Source organism: Octopus bimaculoides, chromosome 17 (genome assembly GCF_001194135.2).
Source record: "Octopus bimaculoides isolate UCB-OBI-ISO-001 chromosome 17, ASM119413v2, whole genome shotgun sequence".
In the NCBI taxonomy this organism is placed as follows: Eukaryota; Metazoa; Mollusca; class Cephalopoda; order Octopoda; family Octopodidae; genus Octopus; species Octopus bimaculoides.
The window spans coordinates 20,307,478-20,316,205 of record NC_068997.1 but is presented as its reverse complement, the minus strand read 5'-3'; the positions used below and the strand labels follow the sequence as shown (position 1 = coordinate 20,316,205).

Below are 8,728 nucleotides of genomic sequence, written 5' to 3'. Positions count from 1 at the left end.
ATATATATATATATATATATATATATATACTGTGTAGATATTTATGTACATATAATATATATGTGTGTGCGGTCGCGTGTGTATATATAAACAGGGGCACATTCCACTTCATCTGAACGATTTTCACCGAAGCAGATCCAGAACTAATTGAGAATTAATTCGGAGCTCATGACAAAATTTTTTATGAAGTAAGTAAGAGAGAAAAAGAATACAAAACACATAACGTCCATTCAAAGAGGTCCCCGTCTGTCCCATAGCCTAGAGCTGAACTATTGTTAGTTATCAATGGAATTTGGTTGACAGAACGAAAGTTGTGCAGACAGCTCATCTTAGATATACATTATTTACATCATATTTTCATTAGTTATATATATAAGGTTTGTCCCTTTATGGCCAGTTAATGGTTCAGAAAATAAGAGTTCGATAAAATATGTAGCTGGCTAAAATCGCTATCGTGTTGGGTGGGGTTGATAAAAATCAATTAAAGATCATAAATGAGATGACACATTATGGTTGTTACAAGACTACTGGTGCATAAAGTAAATAAACAACTCTACCCCAATCTCTTTATCTATCTATCTATCTATCTATCAGTATATGTGTACATGGCATCAGCATGGGCACTTATTATGTGGCACCAGCTTGGGTGTGTTTTTGCATGGCACTGGCACACGTTATTTTTATGTGACACCAGCACCTTGGGACCTTGGGAGTAAAATTTTGTAGATGGAAACTGTGATGAGAAACCCTTTGGAAGGACCGTGTTAATGTCCTTGGGTGGTAGGGAAGAGCCATCTTGGCAGCATTATAGCCCCACAGTCAGAAAAAAAGCCATGCACTGAAAACTTTCGATGTGCAGCCATGGCATACATAAATAAGCTCTAGGCCCTTCTCTATACCCTCATCCCCATTTACATCTATGGTGCCCCTAGGCAAGTAGCTTGTGTGCCCCTTACTTTAGAAAGCACTGGGCAAACTTAATTTGTTGCCTGGTTTAATATCACATGGTTGCCTTTGGTGGAATTCACCCTGTTGCAAGTATTTAGGTCAAATTTCCATTCTGAGAAGAAAATTCTCCCTTCTTCCTCTTATTAATCTTGAAGACCTTCAAAAGACATTGTCTTTTCTCCTCTTATTAAGTTAATAATAATAATAATAATAATAATAATAATAATAATCCTTCCAGCTGGAGGCACAAGTCCTCAAATTTATGGGGAGGGGACTAGTCAATTACATTGACCTCAGTATGCAACTGGTACTTAATTTATTGACCCCGAAAGGATGAAAAGCAAAGTTGACTTCAGCAGAATTTGAACTCAGAATGTACCAACGGGTGAAATACTGCTAAGCGTTTCGTCCAGCTTGCTGCCTTCAAATAATAATAATAACATTAATGGTTTCAAATTGTAGCACAAGGCCAGCAATTTTGGGAGAGGGGGCAAGTTGATTATATTGACCCCAGTGCTCAACTGGTGTTTATTTTATCAACCCCAAAAGGAAGAAAAGCAAAGTTGACCATGGTAGAACTTGAACTCAGAATGTAATGTTACCAAGCATTTTGCCTGGTTTGCTAATAATTCTGCCAGCTTGCCTTAATAATAATAATAATAATAATGATGGACTCTCCCATCAAAGATAACATATGAGTGTTGCACTAATGATCTGTTTATAGTGATCAAATGTATGTGACATACATTCCCTCCAAATCAATGTTACCTGAACAGGTGCACGGTGTATCAAATGTCAGATGTCAAAGTGATTGCAGACCAATGCAAGAGGAAGTGTTTTGCTCAAGAACACAACTCACCACCTGGTTTAGGAATTGAAACCACAATCTCATGATGGTGAGTGTAGCACCCTAACTACTAGGCCATGCATCCCCACATAATAATTATTATTAATAATGTATGTAATGATAGTAATAATAATATTAATATTAATAATAATAGTCTGAAATTCTTCCACAAGGGCAGCAATTTTAGGAGAGGAGATGAGACGATTACATCGACCCTCAGTGTTCAACTGGTACTTAATTTATTGACCCCAAAAGGATGAAAGGTAAAGTCAACCTCAGTGGAGTTTGAACTCAGAACGGAGCAACAAGCGAAATACCATTAAGCATTTCGTCCAGTGTGCTAATGATTCTGACAGCTCACTGCCTTATTATTATTATTATTATTATTATTATTATTATCATTATTAATAATAATGATAATAATAATAATAATAATAATAATAATAATAATAATAATGGCAGTAATTCAAAAGATAGTGCTCATGGGAACTGCCCATATTCTATGTAAAATACTGTCTATGTAATCTCAAATTTTAAAACAAACTCATAATTTTCATGTTTTCTTAAACATTCTCTTGAATGTGCAAAACCAAATATGTCCAAAACCAAATATATGACACCCTAGGCATAACACCAACATGAACTTCTAACTTGTTGTCTTTTGAGGTCCCTGGGTGAGACTTGGAGACATCTTGTACAAATACAAAGCAAAAGTCAAACATATATTAATAATAATAATAATTAATAATAACAACTACATAAAATGGCTTTACTTGGAATTGCATGCATACTGCACAAAGTACTGTATGTCTGAAGTCCTTGTTTTGACTTGACAGGTAGTACAAATCCCTAGTATACACAATATCTTCAGACTGCAACATCACAATATTGAATAGTATGTGATGCCTTCAATAATAATAATAATAATAAAAACTGTAAAGGTTGTGTCTGTAATAATTGGTGCAATAGGATATTGGGTTGAATCATAAATAATTTTTGATTTTGTTAAACACCTTTACTCATGAAAAAAATTTTACAAAGAATTATTTTCAATTATCAGTATAAAGGTAAAATCTAAATAGTTCCCCTCCGAGACACAAGTCAATGATGTAGACGAATGAATGGTTAAAGGAGACTGGAATGGAATGTCCTGTAGAGTTTCTACAGAAAGTTTACCTTTTAGAAACAGGAAAGATTATTGGAAGAGTTTTGAGCACTTGAAAGATTATCGAAAGCTTGTGGATATCTAAGGTTACTAGTAGTAACCCACTATCCACATAAATTCTACCAGTAATAAGGCCAAAACTGAATCAAGTTGAATACTACTACTAATAATAATAATAGCAAAAGGGGCTGATTGCTATCTATCTCAGATATCAGGAAATCCAAAAATCAAAGAAATGAAAAAACTAGTGTTCACGGGAACTGTTCATATCCTACATAAAATTTTGTCCATGTAATTCCCAAAACATTTTAATCTGTAAACAGTGTCAAAATCCTTATTCAATGTACATAATAGCAAACCCCTTTTACTGTCGTCTTAACATCAGACTATCATCCTTTAATCAAATTACTTCTAAAACAAACTTCTAATTTACTTATGTTTTGGTAGACATTTTCTAGAACACTACTCTGTGCAAAACCAAAAATATGGCACCCTAGCCATAACACCAACTTGAACTTCTAACTTGCTGTCTATCGAGGTCTCTGAGTGAGACTTAGAGCCAACTTGTACAAATACAAAGCAAAAGCCAAACATATAATAATAATAATAATAATCCATTCTACTATAGGCACAAGACCTAAAATTTTGGTGGAGGGGACTAATTGATTACATCAACCCCTATGTTTCATTGGTATTTAATTTATTATTATTATTATTTCAAACTTTGACACAAATCCAGCAGTTTTCAGAGGAGGTAGTAAGTCAATTACATCAAACCCAGTGTTCTACTGGTACTTATTTTATTGATTCCCGAAAGGATGAAAGGCAAAGTTGACCTCACTAGAATTTGATCTAAGATCGTAAAGAGCCAGAGGGAATGCTACAAAGTACTTATCTGACACTCTAACATTTTGCCCACTCACTTTCAATAATAATAATTTTTTTCCTGTAAACTCCATGGATTGGAACTCAGTTTAGGTTTAATATGATTACTAGTTGCAAGTAGGAGTACAATTCCTGCAATATTTTAATGAAAGGGTGTTAAACTGTCACTCTGTTTAACACAATTACCTGGTCCTTGAGTGCTTTTAGTGGTGAGTGTTCAAGCAAGGTCACCACTTTGTCTGAGAGTAAGGGCCTCTCCTTTCTCTTCTCGTACGACTTGGAAGCCCTGTAAAATGTCCTAGATACTGCACTTAGAAAAAAAAATCAAAATGTATTAAAGATACATGTAATAAGCGTTTTGTCTCTGTAAATTCAATAGATTTGGAATAAATCATCATCATCATCATCATCATCGTTTAACGTCCGCTTTCCATGCTAGCATGGGTTGGACGATTTGACTGAGGACTGGTGAAACCGGATGGCAACACCAGGCTCCAATCTAATTTGGCAGAGTTTCTACAGCTGGATGCCCTTCCTAACGCCAACCACTCAGAGAGTGTAGTGGGTGCTTTTACGTGTCACCCGCATGAAAACGGCCACGCTCGAAATGGTGTCATTTATGTGCCACCCGCACAAGAGCCAGTCCAGGGGCACTGGCAACGATCTCGCTCGAAAACCCTACAAGGCCAGTCAGGCGATATATATATATATAGATGTATATATATATATAGATGTATATATATGTAGATGTAAAGTGAACACTAATCACAAGTGAGAATGGTGTTAATATTTGAATAAATATTTCTTTTGGCCTTATTTCTCACAGTTTCTTTTGTACTTAAAAACCTTGAGAACCATTTCCTTTTCCTTGTAAACCAATACAGAATTGTTTTCCTCTGTGTTTGCCGGAATAGTCTAAACTTAACTTCCATTCATTAAAATAAAGCTCTGGTTAATTATAAGGTGTGTCTTTGTAAGTATGGAATAATTACAAATGAACATGTGAATTTCAGAACAAAGTAAAAAAAAAAAACACTAAAAACACCCAGTGTCCTACCATTCAATAAGTAATGGTTATTAATTTGCTTCAGCTGATATGTTTGTTAATATAGATAGGGAATATTTTGACCTGAGGTTATTGGACTATTGTTTTGTGGAGAGAGAGAAATAATTCAGCATTCAAGCAAATTCTGTAGGAAGCTTTTATAGGTTCTGTTATCATAGGCCTTCTAAGGCCTACTTTTTGTTTGAAATTTTTTTTGTAAAGAAGGCATGTAACGTATTTACTCTTGAAATATGTTTATTTAAATGTTGTGAAAATTTGTTCAGCTCTATACAATTATACATGTAATGTCTTTCACAAACCCTGTCCTAGCACGTTATGAATCTAGTTATTCTTTTGTCATGAATTGCCCAATAAAACACTCAATAAATAATCCACAATTCACACTATCGTTTCAAATTTCAAGCTGGTTTTTGATTATCACCTTTATTCACTTGTGAAATATTTCATGCTACAGATATATATATATTTGCTGAACTATGACCAAACACAATTTTTGGGTGACATCAATACATATTTTTTCTTTTTTTTCCTTTTTTTTTTTTTTGTTAAAAAAGGTGTAACCATGGGCTTTACCTTGTTTTGTCACACTAGTGTTTGTACAATCCTTGTATATGCATAAATGTCTCCCTTTATAAGCAAACTATGATTTGCTGATGATGTCTATTAACACAATCTCGCTGAAATATATCCAAAGTTGTTCCCCCTTTGCTAAAGATCAGGCTATCTTTCTGTTCACTACATTTCCTATTTCCTAAAGAGGTTTAATAAACTGAAATATACATAGAGTTAACACACCTATCAGCAAAAGATCAGATTCACTTTCCTCTCTATATATTGCTTATTTCCTGAGGAGATTTTATAAAACCAAAATTACCTATAACTTAACAAGACTATAACATGCATGGGGTTGTCACCCTTGTTTGCTAAAAATGAGATTATCTTTCCTCACATCGGATTATCATCATCGTCATCATTTAACATCCATTTTTCAAGCTGACATGGCTTGAGTGTAATTTTGATCATAGGTTTGTTCAGTTAAGGTAAACTCAGGTGTTATAAGTAAGTAAATCACTGACACTGGAACATTACAATCTAGAATCTGAAGATTCATAGGGCCAGTTATGTGATTTGCATGATTTGTCACCTGGATCATCTGGATCAGCCCAGCTGTCTGGTGCCAAGTCAGCTCTGCTGGCCCCAGCAGTCGATCCATTACCCACATGCTCCTGCCATTCTCCTCCACATTATTCCAAACATCTTTCTTATATCATCTTCTCACCTGATTGGAGGTCTTCCAAGAGATCTCTTCCATTCATGTCAGTGCTACTCAACAACTGCATGGGTCTACCGATTGTCCATGAACCTTCCGACATGACTGGCACATTGTAGTTTTTGCATGGCGGTATTCTGCAACGATGTCGTTCACTCCAGTTCTATCCCTGATCTCCTCATTCTGGGTGTGATCTCTTAGCAAGATTCCCAACATCAATGGCACTCTGCTCCATAAGCAGATGACTTGTAAGTGACCAAAATCACAACATTCCCCAAAACAAGATACCAGTCCAATGCAGGATAAATCATTTACAGCAGAGTCGACTGGAGCAATGCAAAATAAAGTGTTTTGCTCAAAAACTCACCACACCACCCAATCCTGGAATCAAAACCACAATCCTACAATTGTGATATTAACTCTAATAACTAAATCACGACATTAAACATAACACACTATGCTATATGTAATACATTAGTGACAAGCTCCTTATTAACACAAACTTGACAATGCAGCTGTTTTTCTGGCAAGTTTATTTAGTTGTGATTTACGTTTCTGTTTGAATACTACACTATCATTTTTATTTTATTTCTAAAATTTGTCTTAACTTGACAATCAAGAATAAACTATTCTATTTATATAATATATAATAATCTTTCAACTACTCTGTACAAATGTCTATGTATGAGTCGAGCCATCCGTTATCAATGCTTTTGTTGATACTAGAACATGATCTGTCCAATATTCAAGCAACTAGCATTTTTTGTTATATAATGTCATTTGTTTATTACGCCTGAAAGTTGTATAATTGGTATGTTGCTAACACAATTACTCAGGATTTGTCATGGTTGATTTATATCACAGTGTAAAACTTGAATCTAGAGCAGGTGTTCTCAATGATCTTTTTTATCTATAGACCCCCTTTGTTTACTATTTTATTCTGGCCAACACCCATAGCCATTTGATGTTTTAAAACTAGTTTTCTAGAAACTTTATTCAAAATTCCTATTTTGTTTTTCACACATTAACTCATGTAGGTTGACCTATGTAAAACGTTAGGAAAAGAAACCTAACTGTTTCTTAGAATACAAACCAATACATACATCTAAAGCAAAATTTTTTCAGGGGCCCATAAAATACTATTTTGGACCCCCAATTTACTATTTTGTTATGTGCCCCCCACCCCCAATCTTATATGGACCCTCAGGGGCCATATGAACTCTGGTTGAGAACCACTGGTCTAGGGAGAGCGTTGTTTTTCAGAGCCAACCTGAAGAAAATTCTAATTGGACCCCACCTGGAAGGCCATGTACTGTTTATCTTGATATGAGGCCAACATGTTTGGCATATGCAAATGTGATGTGTGTGCCTGTTGTACCCTTATCAGACAGCTAGTCATGAAGGGCATATTGGACATTGTATATTTGTACCCTAGCATCACTTTGATGGCATGAGCTGCTCTCTCACTCAGTAATAGCAATAATAATCCTTTCTACTATAGACACAAGACCAGAAATATTAGGGGACTAGGTTAGTTGAATACATTGACCCCAGTGTACTTATATCATCGACCCCGAAAGATGAAAAGCAAAGTCAACCTCGGTGGAATAATGATAATAATAATAGTAATAATTCTTACTACTATAGACACGAAACCTGAAATTTTTGAGGAGGGGGGTTAGTCAATTACATTGAACCTAGTGCTCAACTGGTACTTATTGAGCTCAATGACATTTGAACTCTCGAAGTATAAAGATGGACAAAAGGCTGCTAAGTATTTTGTTCAGTGTGATAATGATTCTACCAGTTCATTGCCTTGATGAGGGAAAGGATCAGGAGAGAATGTTATCGCAGGGTGAGAGCAATACTCAAGACAGAGCTAAACGCAAGAAACAGGATCGAAGCAATCGGTGCTTTAGCCATACCAGTCGTGACTTACAGTTTCAATATCATTAACTGGTCAATTACTGAAATATGTAATCTTGACAGAAAAATACAAAAACTGTTGACAATGCTTAGAAAGCACCACCCTAAGGCAGATATAGAATGACTTTATCTGCCAATAAAAGAGGGAGGCCATGGACTTTTACAACTGGCATTAACAATGAAGATTTCCACAATTGGCCTAGACACCTACCTGAAAAACTCTGAGGACTGGATGTTAAAACTTGTCTCAAAACATGAAAGCAAGAAAGCATCTTACTCAGTAACAAAACAGGCAAAGGAATATCTAAGGGAATTCCAAATACAACAAATTCTGGAATTAAACATACGAGAAACAAGCGCAGAAAAAGCTAAGCGCATGAAAACCCGTGCTAAAACATTTCTGCCAGCTTGCCAACTTAATAATAATAATAATAATAATCCTTCTTGAATTTGTGGGAAGGGGACTAGTCGATTGCATTGACCCAGTGTATCACTGGTACTTAATTTATTGATCCTGAAAGGATGAAAAGCAAAGCCGACCTCAGCAGAATGTGAACTCAGAATGTGAAAACAGATGAAATGTCATTAAACATTTTGCCCGATGTGCTAAAGATTTTGTCA

General features: G+C 35.4%; 1 protein-coding gene across 1 annotated transcript in view; it reads left to right on the top strand.

Moving 5' to 3' along the window:
- Positions 1-8,728, top strand: part of LOC106883902 (UTP--glucose-1-phosphate uridylyltransferase) — a 54,621-nt gene that overhangs the window by 1,279 nt on the left and 44,614 nt on the right. The window lies entirely within an intron of this gene.